The sequence below is a fragment of the Triticum aestivum genome, chromosome 3A (assembly GCF_018294505.1).
Source record: "Triticum aestivum cultivar Chinese Spring chromosome 3A, IWGSC CS RefSeq v2.1, whole genome shotgun sequence".
NCBI classification, from domain to species: Eukaryota; Viridiplantae; Streptophyta; class Magnoliopsida; order Poales; family Poaceae; genus Triticum; species Triticum aestivum.
In genome coordinates, this window is record NC_057800.1 from 41,120,550 (window position 1) to 41,140,587 (window position 20,038).

General features: G+C 49.8%; 1 pseudogene; it reads left to right on the plus strand.

Annotated features, from left to right (window-relative positions):
• The first annotated feature begins 2,697 nt into the window (after positions 1 to 2,697).
• LOC123056708 (uncharacterized) lies at positions 2,698 to 7,108 on the plus strand (annotated as a pseudogene).
• The last annotated feature ends 12,930 nt before the right edge of the window (positions 7,109 to 20,038 follow it).

Consider the following 20,038-nt stretch of genomic DNA (forward strand, 5'->3'; position numbering starts at 1 on the left):
TTCTTACTTTGGGCCCGGGTGCCATGATTTCAAATCTGAACCGTTTATGTTATCATCATTATATCCATGTTCTAGATCCGACCTTGCAAGTTATAGTCACCTACTACGTGTTATGATCCGGCAACCCCGGAGTGAGAACATCCGGGCCCACTCCTTGTGATGACCGTACTTTGAGGAGTTCATGTATTCACTATGTGTTAACGCTTTGTTCCGTTCCAGTTCTCTATTAAAAGGATGCCTTAATATCCCTTAGTTTTCAATATGGGCCCCGCTGCCATGGGAGCGTAGGACAAAAGATGTCATGCAAGTTCTTTTAATAAAGCACGTATGATTATTTACGGAATACATGTCTACATTATATCGATGAAATGGAGCTAGTGTCGTATCGCCCTAGGTTATAACTGTCTCATGATGAATATCATCCAACAAGTTACCGATCCAATGCCTACGAACTTTTCCATATTATTTCTGCTAAGTTACTACTGCTATCATCATTGTACACTTGCTACAAAAGTACTACTATCACTGTTACTGTTACTATTGCTGCTGCTACTACTATCAAAACTATCATATTATTGTGCTACTAATTCCTTGCTGTAGATAATTAATCTCCAGGTGTGGTTGAATTGGAAACTCAGCTTCTAATACCTTCAAATATTCTTTGGCTCCCCTTGTGTCGAATCTATAAATTTGGGTTGAATACTCTACCCTCGAAAACTGTTGTGATCCCCTATACTTGTGGGTTATCTGTAACTTGCGACCAGAGTGATCATTGCGTTGATTATACAACAACATTAGGAAATGTAGCATAACCAAACACATTTACACTACTAAAAACCATTATTTTACCTAGGGCCAAGGTCTTTACCTAGAGCTCATTGGCCTCCTCGAGGGAAAGAAAAGGCATGAATAGGATACCCTAGGGATTAGGGAAATATAATTTTCTGGCCAAAAAAGAATTTGGAACAAATTCAACTAAGGTTGGTAGCCAGCGGGGCATATGTTTGGCTTCCCCGCGCCATTTATTTAGTTCTGCACACATTGGGTCCACTTATCAGCGAAAGTGAGACATGACATGCAACGAGAAAGTGCGTGAAATTTCAGGCATCTTTTCCAAGTCCAAATCCCCCTCTCCCAAAGGGGAGAGCTTCCCAGATCATGGGTGCGCCCAACCCCAGCCAGCCAAGCTTCCCGCCACCTAGGTCATCCCTTCTCTTCCCCTCCCTTTGACCCCGGTACCTCCATCTGCTAGGGTTTCTCCTTAAATGTCGCCGCCACTATATATAGAGAGAATATTTTTGAATATTAACAAAGTGGAAAATAAAGCAAAAGGAGAATAAAATGAATAAAAATGGAATAAAAACAAAAAAGAAAAAGTAACATGATGTTAGCAGGCGAGCGGCGGCTACTAGGCCGGCGCAATACGCGCTGCCCTTGCTCGCTACCCGTGGTAGGGCTCGCCGTGGGTCGTACATTGCCGTGTTTGTGGTCAGGTTTTTAGTACTTTTCATTCGGTTTTTCTAAAAAATATGGGGAAATTAATGTTGAGAAGTATGACTTTTTTGAAAATGTTTGCACAGTTTTTGAAAATATGGTTTTTTTTAAATAGCAACTTTTTAAAAAAATAAAATTTTCTAATATTTTTGAAAATTGCGAACGTTTTTGGAAAAAGCGAAAAAATACTTTTAACATTTTGTGAAAATGTGAACATTTTTGTAAAATGTCAAGAATTTGAAAAAATGTAAACAATTTTTTTATATAAAATTGCAAACATCCTTCTATACAAGAAGAACATATTTTGAAATACAAAAGATTTTTCAATTTTTAAAAAAAATCAAATTTGTGATTTCTTGGGAAAACACAAACAATTTTTCAAAACTGAGATATTTCTTTGAATTTGTTAAATTTTTAAAAAGTGAAGAAATTAATAAAAGCAAATAAAAACCAAAAATAAAAATAGGAGAAACAATGAAAAAACTGATTCAACAAACCTTCTAGAAGGTTTACAAAACTAATTGGCTCACACAGTGTATTATGCTCAGTATGGGAAATCCCACCTCTTGTCTCTAGGGTCGTTCCCCTGTGCAATTCAATGACTGTGTTGCACTAAGTGTGTGTTCGGTTGCCCGCACCGAGCCCAACCCGGCCCGAGCGGGAAGGGAGAGGCCTGTTTGGTTGCCAGATTTTACTGTTGGGCCTGCATCGCACGCTTCTCAAAGCAGCCCAGAGCCTAGCTCGCTGGAAACCTTCGGATCGGCAGTTTCTCGCGAGCCAGGCTGAGTGCGGTGCGAGGTCGCTGGGCGGGAGCGAGGCGCGGGCGAGGAGGGGTGGCGGGAGATGGAAATCTGGCGCGCTGTCCCGGCGCCAAATTCGCCTCACCCCCCCTTTCACTCGCTCACCCATAGCCACTGCCCCCTTTCTTCTCCACTGCCTCACCACCGGCGGCGGCTGCGATTTCAGATCTGCGCTATAGGTGGCGGCAGAAGAGGCGGCGGTGTTTGTGGCTGATCTGGTGCTCCCCTTGCTGTTGGCCAGCGTCTGGTCGACCTACTCTGTGCCATGGCTCCCCCTACACCATCCTCGTCTTCGATGCCGGTAAGCAGCACCCCCTCCCCCTTTGTTAGCTCAGTGGTTAGGCCTTTAAGCTAGGTGTAGGATCGATTTGCCACTGAACGAACCATCGATGTCGACTAGGTTATGGACGCACGGATGAGGCTGATAAACCAGGCAGCACTAATTAGTGTGATTCGGGCATGGGTAATGTTCATGCACCAGAGAGTTGTTCGTCGTGCTGGGAGACCATTGATCCGCTATGGTCCATTGTTTCCCCGGGAACAGGAGAGGATCCAAAATCTAAACTACATCTACAACTGCGATGACGTCGAGGCTCTGTGGATGCTTAGAATGAAAAGAGCACCATTTGCCAGGCTTGTCGAGACCTTCAGGAGGAGGGGCCTGTTACAAGATAGCATCAACACCAGTGTCGAAGAGAAAGTGACCATGTTCCTCCATGTTGTTGGCCATAACCAGAGGTTAAGGGTCATTCACAACACGTTCAAGAGGTCAATGAAGACCATCTCTAGGTACTTCAAGTAGGTGCTTTTTGCTGTTGGGGAGCTTAGAGGAGAGATGATCAGGAGACCATTTGGCCAGACTCCGCCCAAGATTCGCAGAAGCCCAAGATGGTATCCATACTTCAAGGTGAGCATTGACAATATACACTTATCATTGCTTGATATGCTTGTATTGTGCAAGTTCAGCACTAACACAGGCTAGTGATGCCATTTTCAGGACTGCATTGGGGCAATTGATGGTACTCATGTCACTGCCAGAGTTCCTAGGTCACAGTCTGCAGCATACAGGGGGAAGCACTACACAAGCCAGAATGTGCTTGCTACTGTTGACTTTGATCTGAGGTTCACATATGTGCTGGCTGGCTGGGAGGGGTCAGCGCATGATGCAAACATTCTCACTCACAGCATGAGTCGACCTGATGGGATCAACATCCCCGACGGCAAGTTCTACCTTGGAGATGGTGGTTATGCATGTCGGTCGGGTGTTCTTCCACCCTTTAGGAAAACAAGGTACCATCTCAACGAGTTCTCTGGTAGGAACTTTCCTAGGACTGCACACGAGCTGCTTAATCTCAGACACTCCAGCCTTAGAGTAACTGTTGAGAGGGCATTTGGAGCTCTAAAGAATAGGTTTAAGATCCTCGATCAGAAGCCATTCCACCCATACCCCACTCAGGTTAAGCTAGTTCTTGCTTGTTGCATTCTGCATAACTGGATCCTCCAGTGGGGCTTTGATGAACGCGTGCCTGACGAGGAAGAGGTCGAGCCTGACGATGTTGTTAGCTCTGGCCATGTGAAAATGCGTTATATCGACTAGAGGGGGGTGAATAGGCGATTTTTATGAATTCTTCACTGAGGAATTTGCAGGTGAGGAAATTCCTTAGCGAAGAATTACTATCAGTGGAATAAGTACTCAAAAGTAAACATAACAGAACACAAACATGGTCATCATGATGAAATGAAGACAAGCATAGAGTACAGAAAGCGTAAGCACATGATAACATAGGATGAAGACAAACAGACTGAAGAAATTGAACTGAGGAATTTGAGAAAGTCTTCAGTCCAAGTCTTCAAACACATATATGAACAAGCACTCAACATAGTTATGAGGAAATGAAGGAGTTGAGGAAATAGAACCAGTGAGCTTGGTGAAGACAATGATTTGGTAGACCAGTTCCAACTGTTGTCTCAGTTGTACATCTGGTTGGAGCGACTAGGTATTTAAACCTGAGGACACACAGTCCCGGACACACAGTCCTCACCGTATTCTCCTTGAGCTAAGGTCACACAGACCTCGCCCAATCACTCCTGGTAAGTCTTCAGGTGACTTCCGAACCTTCACAAACTTAGTCACTCGGTGATCCATAATTCTTCTTGGATGCTCTAGACCTTGACGCCTAAGGCCTAACCGTCTGGAAGAAGCACAGTCTTCAAAGGTAACAAGCGTCGGATCCACACAGGATCAATATCTTCAGTGATGCTCAATCACTTGGGGTTTGTAGGTGTTGGGTTTGGGTTTTCCTCACTTGATGATTTTCGCTCAAAGTCCTCGGAGGATGGGATGCTCTCAAATGACAAGTGTCAGTTTCTCTCGGAGCATCCAACCAGCTAATGGTTGTAGGGGGCGGCTATTTATAACCTAGGGAGCAGCCCGACATGATAAGACATAAATGCCCTTCAATGATATGACCGTTAGGTGGGTATATATTTTGGGACAGCTGGCGCATAGCACAACAACGGTCGGAATTTTGAGTTGCAAAATCCTCAGGGCTATCATGTTCCTCACTATGTAGGCAATCCGCACTGGCAAATTCCTAACTCCTCAGTCAGAACAAATTCCTCAGAGACCAGAAGAACTTCGTCTCTGTCACTGAAGAATATGACTAAACTGTATGAGATTTCCAATGGCTTCACTCGAAGGGATTGGTAGGTGTAGGATTTTGAGTTGAGCATCACATGGAAATTTTTCCTTAGTATTTCCTCGACCCCCTTTAACAGTACGGTGTTTCCTAAGACTCAAGAAAGAGAAAATGAAACTACAAAAACAAAAGTCTTCACGCTTCATGTTCCTCAAATGAATACCAAGTCTTCAAGGTCACACCAATTTCTTCACTATCAGAGTCTTCAGACAGTCTTCAGAAATTCAAAGTATTCAGTCGAAGAACTTCATTTTCAGGGGTCGACTTTCTCTATAAAAATCAAACTCCTCATAGACTTATAGACCTGTGTACACTCACAAACGCATTAGTCCCTTAACCTATAAGTCTTCAATACACCAAAATCACTAAGGGGCACTAGATGCACTTACACCATGGTGTGGAGGCATTTGACAATGAAGGTTGGAAGAACAAAAGGTTGGAGTGGGAAAAGGCAATGTGGCTTAACAGAGGTCAGTGCATGATTTGAAGAAGAGGAAGAAGAAACAGAAGCAGCAGAAGCATAGAAGAAGAGGAAGAAGAAGCAGCAGTAGCAGCAGAAGCAGAAGAGGAAGATGAAGCAGCAACACCGATGAACTATCTCCTATTTAGCCAATGGCTCTTAATAATTTGATCTGTCATTTGATTGTAGTTAGGATGAACTCTCATTTGTTTAACTAGCTGGCACTATGTTCAGATTGTGTGTGGTAAGGTCACCACTAGTTAGAAGTGGTGACAACACCTTATGCAGGTTGCAACCAAACACCATGTCATATGTGCACCTAATGCAATGCGGGCAACCAAACGTTGGGTCAAAAATGTTTGTCTCATGCAACTAGGGGCATGCAGGCAACCAAACTATATGCATATGGGTTTTTTTTGGCCTGCATCCCCTCAAACCGGCTCAATAGAGCCACGCTCGCCGGGCCAGGCTGAATCGGCAATGTAACCAAACACGCCCTAAGTGAAACATAGGGATTCCCGTGCTCAAATCCTACGTGTCAGGACATTTGAGCAACTGGTGTTTACTAATCCAGCCCGTTAGAGCGAGCCGAATGCCAGGTTAGCTTGAAGGTCGGAATTGGCCTAGATAGGCCTTGAGTTTATTTTTGAAAGAAGTATACTTTTCACCCTCAAATCCCCTCCAACGGAGCCATAACACCCTCAACTCGAATTTGGTATGATTTCAACCCTAAATAGGTCAAAACCAGGTTAATCTAGCCCTAAGTGGTTTCATGCCACATCAAAAGTGGTTTTGCAACTAGTTCCTTTGCCTTGAAGGAAAAAAAGAACAACGAGGCCAAGCGCCACCACGAGGCCCCCGCGTCGCTCTCTCCCCGGGGCGGCACGTGCGGCGACCACCGCCCCTCCCGCGGCCTCCCCAACGCCAGCCTCCTCTCCCCCTCGCCGTCGCCGGTGGCCTCCGGCAGGCAAAGCCTGCGCGGAGCCGGCGGCGGCGGGGCGCTCTCTAGCTGCTGCTCGCTCAGGAGGAGGGGCGCTCATGTGCGGGTCACGGCTGTCCGGCGCTTGGCCTCGTGGCGGCGTCGCTGCTCGCGGCGGAGGCGATCTCCGGCGTGTGGCACGGCGTCTGGTCGCGGCGGTGGGCGCGCCGTCGCGGTGCGCGCGGTCACGGTCATCGGCCTCGTGCGGTCCCGATCCGATCTAGGATCCTGCGGGCGGCGGTTGGTGCGGACGGTGTGGGGCGCCGGGACGGCGGCCTCGGTCCGAGCTCCTGATGTGGCCAGGGCATGGACGGCGCACGCTCGCGCGGCGACGACTCGGATCCGGCTGTGCGCGTGTGGCGCGGAGACCAGCCGGGCGCGGTGGCTGCAGGTGCGCGTCGGGCGCGGTGACCGGCTGTGCATGGCGGGTATGCTTCTCTGGAGTGTGAGGTGTGTTGCGGAGGGGGATCCTGCTCGTCTGCTCTGCTGCTTCGCCTGTGCAGCTCCGATTGGATCTGGTGTGTGGTGCATCGATCTGGGTGCTGCGCTTCGCGATGCGGTGTGGGTTGCTGCGGTGGTGGTGGCCACGGTGTGCTGCGGTGGTGGATGGCGGCTTCGGCCAGGGGGTGGTGCGTGTCATGTTGCGGTGGATCGTGGGATCCTGTGGCCTGAATGAGGTCGGCCTCAGCAGGTGGTGGCTGGTGGGCAGCGGTCGGTGGTGGTAGGAGGTCGGCACATCTTCAGGAGAAATCTTTGCTCCGGTCTTATTCGGAGCCGGCGACGGCGGCGCCCGCGGGTGCCGTGATCTTTCTTGGAAGCATCGTCGTGGAGGTGTGCTCCTCCTCCCCACGGCTTTGACTCTGGAGGGAAACCTCAGATCCGCTAGGTCGGACGATGAAGGTGTCTTCGCGTCTTTCTCCTCCTTGGGGGCATCATCTCGGAGCCGGCTACGACTGGGAGACTGGTGGTTTGCGGCATCTTCGTCGTGGATGGCGGCATCTTCGCCGCGTGGTTTGCTGAGGCGGGGCGCTGGTTTCTGTTTGGCAACGATGATGTCGTTGAGAGGAGCTCGGGTCGCGGTGTGGACTTCGGTAGTCGGTTCTTCCCGGCGTGTCTGAGGTGCTCTTCTGTGGGCACGGTCGGCGCAAGTCTTGCATATTTCCCTGGTGAGGCTTGTCGTCAAAATCGGAGCTGTCAGTTGCTTGCGCGTGTGGCCATCCGGTGTCATGTGCCGTCGTGGTTTCTATACAGTTGTTTGCAGGTTGGCTTCGAGGTTGGAGCTTTATGGTGAAGTCGGAGTCACTCGTTCGAGGCAACCGGTGATGACGATGACGCTTGTGACTCCTCGGCGAATGCCTTTCTTCTTTGCAGCTTTGTGTCCCATGTCGGTGGCCAGGTTGGCCGGTGGTGCCCATGTCATGTGGGTTGAGTTGTATCGGTTTTAGCCCGGTTTTCCATCAATTAACCTGGCAATTCTCTTCTTCTTAATCAATGAAAATGGCAAATCTTTTGCCTCGTTTCAAAAAAAAGTGGTTTTGCAGGTCATTTCAGTTATTTTGACAATAACTAAGCAATGACGTGGCCAATCATCAATGCTCAGTGTCCATGGGCGATATCGTCATGCACGTCTTCTACCTGCAGATCAACAAGCGAGAGGCCAACGACATAGTGGGCACGGACGGCTTCTTGTCCGTGAACCCCGAGACACGGTATGACCTGCAGTCCTGCACACCATGCAGAAACCTGAGTTCCTTGGCCTCACCGGGAGCGAGGGCTTGTTCCCAAATTCTGGCATGACGGGAGACGTTGTCGTTGCCTTGTTCAGGTGTTCGACACCGGTGCCTGAGCTGAGGGCGAGAGATGCGATGACATGGGCCTCATCGAGGTGACGTCATCGTGGAAGAGGACGTGCATGGTGCGGATCTAGTAGAAAACAGGGCTTTGGTCCAGGCCGGGTCAGCCCATTAGTCCTGGTTCAGTCTAGAACCGGGACCAATGTGGGCATTGGTCCCGGTTCGTGAGCCCAGGGGGCCGGCCGGGCCACGTGGGCCATTGGTCCCGGTTCATCTGGACCTTTTGGTCCCGGTTGGTGGCATGAGCTGGGACCAATGGGCCTCGCTCCTGGCCCACCACCATTGGTCCCGGTTGGTGGCTTGAACCGGGACCAAAGGCCCCCCTTTAGTCCCGGCTCATGTCACCAACCGGGACCAATGAGGTGCCTATATATACCCCCTCGCGCAAGAGCAGAGCACAGTGCTCTGTTTTTTCTGGCCGAGGGGGAGAGGGCTTTGTGGTGCTCTAGCTCACCTCCTATGCACATGAGGTGTTCGATGGAATGCCCGAGCCACACTACTTAAGCTTTCTCCTCTCGAAGCTCGACCTCCAAGCTCCATTTTCCTCGAGATTTGTCTAGATTTAGCGGTCCGTCACGCCCCGCCCCCGTCTTCACCGCCGTCGATCACCCGCGCCGATCTCATCACCGACACCACCGTGGTGAGCCTCTTGTTCTTATCTTCTTTCTGAAAGGAAACATATTCTTACTTGTATGTTTAGATAGATACTTGTATCATTTTCTTACATTTATTATTGCATCTTATATAGTGCGATGGTTTTGGTATCCACCCCCGTCGGCCCTCGTCCTGTCTATGATTCGGATGTGGTATGTATATTATCTTTATAACTATTGGTTCATTTATTGTTTATGAAAATTATGCTGACCAACGTGACATAGATTTTATTTATCTAGGATGTATGTGAATCGGAAATGCCAACCGATCCTATTGTCGAGAGGTTAAATTTAGTTGAAGAAGAAAACAATTTGTTGAAGGAAAAAATAAAAAAAATTGAGGAGGAGAAGATGATATTGGAGTTGCATGTTGCGGATGTCGTCGATGATCACAAGATCAAGATGGATGCAATGCGCTTGAAGATTAGAAAGATTAGAAAATATGCCATTCATACCGAGGCTTGGTATCATTATGCCATTGGATCAATTGTTACCTTGGTTGTGATTATGATCGCATTTGTTTTCGCATTGAAATGTTTTACATAGTTTCAATGTATGGTTTAATTAATTAGATGCTCTAGAGAGCTATATGTTGTTAGATGAGAACTATGTATGCACTTTGGTTTTAATGTGATGATGAACTTCTATTAATTTGGACACTTAATTATATATAATGCACGCAGATGAACCGGCAATGGATGTACGGTGACAGACACACCCGCGAGTACATTAAGGGCGTGCATGAGTTTCTCGATGCGGCTGAGGCAAACAAGCAGAATGGTTTTATGTGTTGTTCATGCACTGAATGTGGGAATACGAGGTCTTACTCTAACCGGAAAATCCTTCACTCCCACCTGCTTTACAAGGGTTTCATGCCACACTATAATGTTTGGACGAGGCACGGAGAAATAGGGGTTATGATGGAAGACGGCGAAGAAGAAGACTACGATGACAACTATGTGCCCCCTGAATATGGTGATGCTGCAACGGGGGGAGCTGGTGAAGATTAAGAGGAACCAGACGATGTGCCCAATGATGCTGCAACGGGTGAAGCTGCTGAAGATCAAGAGGAACCAGATGATGTGCCCAATGATGATGATCTCCGCCGGGTCATTGTCGATGCAAGAACGCAATGCATTAGTCAAAAGGAGAAGCTGAAGTTCAATCGCATGTTAGAGGATCACAAAAAAGGGTTATACCCCAATTGCGAAGATGGCAACACAAAGCTCGGTACCGTACTGGAATTGCTGCAGTGGAAGGCAGAGAATGTTGTGGCTGACAAAGGATTTGAGAAGCTACTGAAAATATTGAAGAAGAAGAAGCTTCCAAAGGATAACGAATTGCCCGACAGTACATACGCAGCAAAGAAGGTCGTATGCCCTCTAGGATTGGAGGTGGAGAAGATACATGCATGCCCTAATGACTGCATCCTCTACCGCGGTGCATACAAGGATCTGAACGCATGCCCGGTATGCGATGCATTTGTTGGAAATATGCCTTATAGGCAATAATAAAAGCATTATTATTATATTTCCTTGTTCATGATAATTGTCTTTATTCATGCTATAATTGTGTTATCCGGAAATCGTAATACATGTGTGAATAATAGACACCAACATGTCCCTAGTAAGCCTCTAGTTGACTAGTGATGGGGTTATGTACCTAGGGTAAGGTCATGGACCTGATCTAAGTACCTTACCCAAGGACACCCTTAGAAGAAGTCGCCTTCCAGTCGACCAACGAGAGACACACTCGACTGACTTGAAGGACTCGACCACGAAGACTCACTCGACCACCAGAAGGTCAAGAGGCACTCTGCACTGCAACGGCCTGTAATCAAGTAGACTTTATGATAGTAAAGGCACTTTATGTGGGGCGTTACCAGTAACGCCCCAGACTTAACTCACCTTAAACCCTCTCCTACGTGGGCTGGCTGGGATCCTGGCGCACTCTATATAAGCCACCCCCCTCCACAGGCAGAAGGGTTCGGCACCTTGTAACTCATATACTCATAATCCACTCGACCGCCTCCGGGCTCCGAGACGTAGGGCTGTTACTTCCTCCGAGAAGGGCCTGAACTCGTACATCCTTGTGCTTACAACCTCTCCATAGCTAGGACCTTGCCTCTCAATACCTACCCCCCACTCTACTGTCAGGCTTAGAACCACGACAGTTGGCGCCCACCGTGGGGCAGGTGTTTTAGCGATTTTGTGGAGAAGTTGCGATTCTTCCGAGTACTTTCATCATGGTGTCTGCTGGAGTTTTGGTCGAGGGTCAAGAGATCCGTCTCGGCACTCTCGCCTTCATCGCCGACGACTCCGCATGGCTCCAGGAGGCTCCACTCGACGTGGATGCGCTCCCCGTCCGCGGTGCGACGCATTTTCGCGCATGTGTCCGTGGCGTTCTGCTGCGGCAACCGTCGACCCAGTATCGGTCGGCTCCTTTATCGTCCACCCTCCCGGTCTCCCGCCAGCGCAAGCGCTCAGGCCGGTCGAGGCTTCAGCGATGGGTGAGGCACGCGGTGGCTCGCCAATCGGCCACCACCCAAGTTGCGGCAATCGAGCCCGACGAACCTCTCTACGGCTTGTTCGATCAGTCGACTGGCTCCGTAGAGACTGCATCCGAGTGCGGTAGCAGTGATCCAGCGGCGGAAATCTTGATGGTCGACGGGCCCCACAGTCCCCCTGGCTTCGCCCGTGGTGGTGGAGCAGGTGACGGCGGCGACCCTACACGAGGCTACGAAGAGTACCAGCCCGAGCCACTCGACTCTCTGCAAAGAGAGGAACTTCGCCGCAGGAACGAGGATCCCCTGCGTATTCCCATCGCAGGAGAAACCCCCGAGGCTCGTGCCTTGGAGGAGGCGCGTCTGGCCAATTTGGCCGAGCGCACTCGACTGGAGAACCTTCAGCGAGCACTCGACGAGCGCGCGCGGCAACGAGTTCCCGACACCAGTCGACGTCAACTCTTCCCGCCGACTCAGGTATATCGAACCCCAATTCAGAATTTAGCAGCTGCGACCCGTATAGCAGAGTCCATCCAGCCTTCGCAGTCGGAAGCTGGCAGAGGTTTGCTGCAGATCAGGGATCTACTCCGGGCAGCAGGAGATCAGAATTCAGCCGTGTCTCAGTCGCGCAACAGAATTCACAGTCGATCCGTCACTGTGAATACGGTTCAGTCGGCGCACAGCCCCAGATCGCCTCCGCGGCGCGAAGGGCGCGGGAATCGGCGAGATCAATATGACGACAGACTCGACCGAGATGACAGGCGTCGAGTGCCCTATTCCCCTCCGAGGGGTGGGTCTTACGCTCCTCGGCAGCCAGATGATAGGCGTCAGTACAGTACAGGGCGTAGGGTTCCAGTCGACCCCAGAGAACCAGGCTTCGACGCGCGATCCATTATCGTGCAAGGGTTGGTCGACCGGAACAGAGCCCATCGAGGTGCACTCGACAGAGATGTACCCACAAGCAGTCGAGTGCATGTTTCTGGCCCTGAATGTTTCAGCAGGGCTATCAGAGCCGCAGTTATCCCTCCCAATTTCAGGTTGGCAACATGAGTCAGCAAGTTCACTGGTGAGTCTAAGCCTGAAACTTGGCTTGAAGACTACCGAGTGGCAGTTCAGATTGGTGGTGGGAACGACGAAGTGGCCATGAAGCACTTGCCCCTCATGCTGGAAGGTTCTGCCAGGGCATGGTTGACTCAATTACCTCCTAGCAGCATTTACACTTGGGAAGATCTGTCCCGAGTGTTCATCAGAACGTTTGAAGGAACTTGCAAGCGACCAGCTGGATTGACAGAGTTGCAAGTCTGCGTGCAGAAAACTAATGAGACTCTCAGAGAGTATATTCAGAGGTGGATCACTTTGCACCACACTGTGGAGAATGTGTCTGATCATCAGGCAGTCTGCGCCTTCAAAGATGGTGTCAAGAACAGAGAACTGAGTTTGAAGTTTGGTCGAACCGGTGACATGACCTTGAGTCGGATGATGGAGATTGCTACCAAGTACGCCAACGGCGAAGAAGAAGACCGACTCCGAAGCGGCAAGCACAAGCCGAGTCAGTCGGAAAAAGGAAACACCAGTCGGAAACAGAAGCGGAAGGCTGAACCGGCAGCTCCTGGAGAGGCTCTGGCCGTGACTCAAGGAAAGTTTAAGGGGAAACCAAAAGGATCCTGGAACCCCAAGAAGGTAAAGGATAAAGAAGGGAACGACGTGATGGATATGCCATGTCACATTCACACGAAGAAAGACGAAGAGGGGAATATCATTTACCCGAAGCACACCACTCGCCAATGTCGACTCCTGATCCAGCAGTTTCAGGGAAAACAGTCTAAGGACAAGGAGAAGGAGTCGGACAAGGCCGAAGACAAGGAGGACAGTGAGGAAGGATATCCGCATATCAACTCCACTCTGATGATCTTTGCAGATGTGGAAAGCAGAAGTCGACTGAAAGTGATTAACCGAGAGGTGAACATGGTTGCCCCCGCAAAAGCAAATTATCTGAAGTGGTCTCAAACACCCATCACATTCGACCAATCTGATCACCCGACTCATATTGCCACCCCTGGGAGGCAAGCTTTGGTGGTCGATCCAGTTGTCGAAGGCACTCGACTGACAAAGGTGCTGATGGATGGTGGAAGTGGGCTGAACTTATTGTATGCAGACACATTGAAAGGTATGGGCATTCCGATGTCCCGACTGAGCACTAGTAACATGAGCTTTCATGGAGTTATACCAGGGAAGAAGGCCGAGTCACTCGGCCAGATAGCTTTGGACGTGGTGTTTGGCGATTCAAAGCATTTTCGCAAAGAAAAGTTGACGTTTGAGGTCGTGGATTTTCAGAGTGCATATCATGCCATTTTGGGGAGACCAGCTTACGCGCGGTTCATGGCTCGACCATGCTACGTATACCTCAAATTGAAGATGCCCGGTCCCAAAGGAGTGATCACTGTCACCGGTGATAGGAAAAAGGCAGAAGAGTGCTTTCAGAAGGGCTCCAAGATTGCCGATTCCCAGGTGACAGCAGTCGAGTTCGAAGAATACAAGCAAAACGCAGATCCGAGTGACTTGCTGCGATCCAAGAAGCCCGCCACAGAGTCTGCATTCCAGTCGTCCGGTGAGACGAAGCCTGTTCACATTCACCCGACCGACCCCGAAGCAGCTCCGACCCGCATCTCCACGACACTCGACCCAAAATAGGAAGAAGCGCTCATCCAGTTCCTCCGTGAGAACTGGGACATTTTTGCATGGAAGCCCGCTGACATGCCAGGTGTTCCCAGGGGACTGGCTGAGCATCGCCTAAGAGTCGACTCATCTGCAAAACCAGTCAAAGAGCATCTTCGGCGGTCCGCCGTCCAGAAGAGAAAAGCCATTGGCGAAGAAGTGGCTCGACTGTTGGCGGCAGGATTTATCCGAGAGATATACCACTCCGAGTGGCTCGCTAATGTCGTCATGGTTCCTAAGAAGGACAAGTCGCTCCGAATGTGCATTGATTTCAAGCACATCAACCGGGCCTGCCCGAAAGATCATTTTCCTCTCCCTCGCATAGATCAAATTGTTGACTCGACCGCGGGATGTGAGAGGTTATCTTTTTTAGATGCCTACTCCGGGTACCACCAGATCCGTCTGTACGGGCCCGACGAGGTAAAAACAGCTTTCATCACTCCATTCGGGTGCTTCTGCTATATCACCATGCCATTCGGCCTCAAGAATGCCGGAGCCACATTTATGCGAATGATTCAGAAGTGTCTACTCACTCAAATCAGTCGGAATGTGGAAGCTTATATGGATGATATTGTTGTCAAGTCACGAAAAGGTTCCGACCTGCTCGCTGACCTCGCCGAAACATTTGCCAACCTCAGAAGGTATGATATCAAGCTCAATCCATCAAAGTGCACATTTGGAGTTCCTGGTGGCAAGTTACTCGGTTTTCTCGTTTCCGAACGGGGAATCGACGCTAACCCAGAGAAGATTGGCACTATTCTCCGAATGAAACGCCCTGTGCGAGTGCACGATGTCCAGAAGCTTACTGGATGCTTGGCCGCATTAAGTCGATTCATCTCACGACTCGGTGAAAAGGCATTACCTCTTTACCGACTGATGAAGAAGACAGACAAGTTCGAGTGGACTCCAGAAGCTGATGCAGCGTTTGCCGAGCTAAAAGCTCTGCTCTCCACCCAGCCGGTGCTTGCTGCTCCAATCAGCAAAGAGCCTCTGTTGCTCTATATCGCAGCCACAGGACAAGTCGTCAGTACTGTGCTAACGGTCGAGCGGGAAGAAGAAGGAAAAGCTCTCAAAGTTCAGCGCCCAGTGTATTATTTGTCTGAAGTCTTGACTCCATCCAAGCAGAGATATCCTCATTATCAGAAGCTTGTGTATGGAATATACATGACCACAAAGAAGGTTGCTCATTATTTCTCTGATCATTCCATCACAGTCGTCAGCGACGCTCCACTATCAGAGATTTTGCACAACAGAGATGCAACTGGTCGAGTGGCCAAATGGGCGATTGAACTTCTTCCCCTTGATATCAAGTTTGAGGCAAAGAAAGCCATTAAGTCCCAGGCAATAGCAGATTTCCTTGCCGAGTGGATTGAACAGCAGCAGCCGACTGAAGTTCACTCGGAGCATTGGACCATGTTTTTTGATGGCTCTAAGATGTTGAATGGTTCCGGTGCTGGGGTTGTCCTGGTTTCCCCCAGAGGAGATAAGCTCAGATATGTGCTCCAGATTCACTTTGATTCCTCCAACAATGAGGCAGAATATGAAGCCCTCTTATATGGGTTGCGCATGGCCATTTCACTCGGCGTCCGTCGCCTGATGGTCTATGGCGACTCGGATTTAGTGGTCAATCAGGTGATGAAAGAGTGGGACGTGAGAAGCCCAGCCATGACTGGATACTGCAGTGCAGTGAGGAAGCTGGAAAAGAAGTTCGAGGGGTTGGAGCTCCATCATATACCCCGACTGAAAAATCAAGCAGCTGATGATCTAGCAAAGATAGGTTCCAAGAGAGAAGCCATTCCGAGTGGTGTGTTCTTGGAGCATATACACACTCCGTCAGTCAAAGAAGATCCTTTCACCGAAGAAACTCCACAGCCCAAGAGTGCCACAGATCCGACTGAAGTTGAAGTCCCAGCGGTGGTCGACTTGATCATGGAGGTTTTGGTGGTCATTCCCGACTGGACGATTCCGTATGTCGCATATATCCTGAGGAAAGAGCTCCCGGAGGATGAGGAAGAGGCTCGACAGATCGTCCGTCGATCTAAGGCCTTTACCGTAATCAAAGGACAATTATACAGAGAAAGCGCGACTGGAGTTGGTCAGAAGTGCATAACACCAGAAGAAGGTCGACTCATCCTCAATGATATTCACTCGGGGACCTGTGGTCATCATGCGTCCTCTCGGACCATCGTGGCCAAAGCATACCGAGCCGGATTTTACTGGCCAAAGGCGAATGAGATGGCAAAAGAGATAGTGGATAAGTGCGAGGGATGTCAATTCTACTCGAATATGTCACACAAGCCTGCGTCGGCTCTGAAGACCATTCCACTCGTCTGGCCTTTCGCAGTATGGGGATTGGACATGGTCGGTCCTTTGAGAACAGGACGAAGTGGCTTCACGCATGTACTGGTGGCAGTCGACAAGTTCACCAAGTGGATCGAGGCTAAACCAATCAAGAGCCTTGACACCGGTACTGCTGTTAGCTTCATCAGGGAACTAATATTCAGATATGGAGTCCCACACAGCATCATTACGGATAATGGGTCGAACTTTGACTCAGAGGAATTCAGAGCTTTCTGCAACTCCCAGGGCACACGGGTCGACTACGCTTCAGTCGCCCATCCGCAGTCGAATGGACAAGCAGAGCGAGCTAATGGACTGATTCTTAAGGGATTGAAGCCTCAACTGATGCGTGATCTCAAACACGCGGCTAGAGCTTGGGTCGACGAACTTCCCTCAGTACTCTGGGGGCTGCGGACCACACCTAATCGGTCGACCGGAAGAACTCCATTCTTCTTGGTCTACGGAGCTGAAGCAGTCTTACCGAGTGATCTTCTCCACAATGCTCCTCGAGTTGAAATCTACAACGAAGCAGAGGCTGAACAAGCGCGGCAAGACGCAGTCGACCTTTTAGAGGAAGAAAGGGAGATGGCTCTGATCCGGTCGACCATCTACCAACAAGATTTGCGTCGTTTCCACGCCAGAAATGTGAGAGGTCGAGCCTTCCAGGAAGGAGATTTGGTTCTCCGAGTGGATCAGCACAAACCACACAAGCTTGCTCCTTCTTGGGAAGGCCCCTTCGTCGTCACCAAGGTTCTCCACAACGGGGCATACCGTCTTTACAACGTCGAGCATAATATCGACGAGCCCCGAGCTTGGAACGCGGAGCTACTCCGCCCATTTTACACTTAAGTTTTATCACTCGGATGAGTTGCAATAAAGTACTTCTGTAGTTCATGGACCTCAAAATAATAGTGTCATAGTCCCTCCATAATTTCTGTCGCTTTTTATTTTTGTCCAATAAAATTCCCCCTCAGTGGGTGACTTAGCTGCGAATCCGTTTCGCCTAAGTTTGTAAAAATCCTACCGAGTGGCGAGCCAGACTCCCACTCGGAGGCTTAGCTGCGAATCTGTTTCGCCTAAGTTATCAAAATCCTACCGAGTGGTAAGCCAGCCTTCCACTCGGGGGCTTAGCTGCAGCCCTGTGCTCGCCTAAGTTATAAAAATCCTACCGAGTGGTAAGCCAGCCTTCCACTCGGGGGCTTAGCTGCAGCCCTGTGCTCGCCTAAGTTACGAAAATCCTACCGAGTGGTAAGCCAGCCTTCCACTCGGGGGCTTAGCTGCAGCCCTGTGCTCGCCTAAGTTACGAAAATCCTACCGAGTGGTAAGCCAGCCTTCCACTCGGGGGCTTAGCTGCAGCCCTGTGCTCGCCTAAGTTACGAAAATCCTACCGAGTGGTAAACCAGCCTTCCACTCGGGGGCTTAGCTGCAGCCCTGTGCTCGCCTAAGTTATAAAAATCCTACCGAGTGAGGAGCAACCCTCTCACTCAGGGGCTTAGCTGCAGCCCTGTGCTCGCCTAAGTTACAAAAATCCTACCGAGTGTAGAGCAACCCTCTCACTCGGGGGCTTAGCTACAGTCCAAGCACTCACCTAAGTTACAAAAATCCTACCGAGTGAGGAGCAACCCTCTCACTCGGGGGCTTAGCTGCAGCCCTGTGCTCGCCTAAGTTACAAAAATCCTACCGAGTGTAGAGCAACCCTCTCACTCGGGGGCTTAGCTGCAGTCCAAGCACTCGCCTAAGTTATCAAAATCCTACCGAGTGTAGAGCAACCCTCTCACTCGGAGGCTTAGCTGCAGTCCAAGCACTCGCCTAAGTTATCAAAATCCTACCGAGTGTAGAGCAACCCTCTCACTCGGAGGCTTAGCTGCAGTCCAAGCACTCGCCTAAGTTATCAAAATCCTGCCGAGTGAAGAGTAAACCTCTCACTCGAGGGTTTAGCTGCAGCTCAGTGCTCACCTAAGTGGACTGAAGAATAAGTCGATTGCAGTAAAGGCGCCTTGCTTTGAACCTGCAAAATACATTTCGAGCCAAAGGCAATCATATCCAAGCACCAAATTCAAGTTTGAATTGATATCTAAAGAAACCGAGAGTGCTTAGGCGTTAAGCCTGTTAAGGTTTATCGGTTACAATTCCACTCGGCATACCGAGGCAAATTTAAAAGCGTCGAGCCAGAAGAAGTTTTTTACCCCTCCTGTGGAGGGCTGGAAGGAGCAACGAATTCATCAAGGTCAATTCCGTCGGCGATCCGAGTGGCAGCTGCAAGGAAAGTTTCCATAAAGGACCTGAAGTCGTGCTTCTTGGTATTGGCCACCCGAAGGGCCGCCAGCTTCTCTTCTCGTGCATCCTTACAGTGGACTCCGGGCAAGACACAGAGCAACATCTGCACCACACCGAGCCGAGGACTTCTTCCATTCCTGCACTCGACCAGGGATCGTGTTCAACCGGGCCATCAGCGATTCAAGGTCATTCTGAAGTGTCTCCTCAGGCCAAAGCGTCGAGTCGATGCGAGATGTGGCGGCCTTCAGCCTTGCGAGATAGTCCACGACAGCTGCAACACGGGACTCCAGTCGGAGAACATCCATGGCAACTTCATCGTTCACCGGAGAATTGACGGGGTCGAGGTTTGGCTCCAGCCGGCTAGTTTCTTCTTCAAAGTTTTGACAAAATTCTGCAAGGGTGATCACTAAGTCAAGGAGATGGTCGAATGGAAAAATCACAATTGGAAATGTCTGCCAAGCATAGAGGTTTACCTTCAAGCATAAGAAACAGCTTCTTGGCAAGTCCACTCAGGAAGGCCTCCAGATCAGTCTTCTTCCCAGTCAATTTGCTGACTTGGTCGGTCAGGGCAGCTTTATCAGTTTTCAGTCGACTGACCTCCTTGTTGGCAATCCCAAGAGCAGCTTTCAGATTGGTATTGTCTTGTTCGAGCTTGGTGACTGAAGCTAACTTCTCGTCAGCAAGCTTGATCTTCTCAGCTAGCTCAAGGTCTTTCTTCTGTTGGGCCTCCCTTACCTTACCTGCAAGTTACAGCAAGATCAGATTTTGAAACAAGCAAGGGGAAAAGCAGTCGTCAGGGTCTCACCAAACATACCTTCGGTCTCCTCCTTTGCCTTTGTCAGCTTCTCCTGAACCAGCTTCAAGCTCAGCTCGACTTGAGTATGCTTGTGTTCCAGCTCTGAGTAGCGAGCCACAAGATCACAAGAGTTCTGCGAAGAACCAATCGACTAAATGTCAAATATAATTCACTTCCGAGTGAAAAAGGGAAAAACTCACGTTTCTAAGACTACAGCCGAATACAAGCATTCGACCGTAGTCTCGGGGACTACACCCAGTGGGTGCACTCAGCGTGCCCCCACTAATCCTGTTGAAGACAAAGTCGACCAGTCGACCTCAAAAAAAAAGTGCGGATGCATTCTCTAAGACTGTGATCAACTGCAAGCAGTCGACCACAGTCTCGGGGACTACACCTAGTGGGTGCACTCAGCGTGCACCCACCGGTTTGTGAAATCCAGTCGACATAGTCGACTGACAGAAAGACTGAC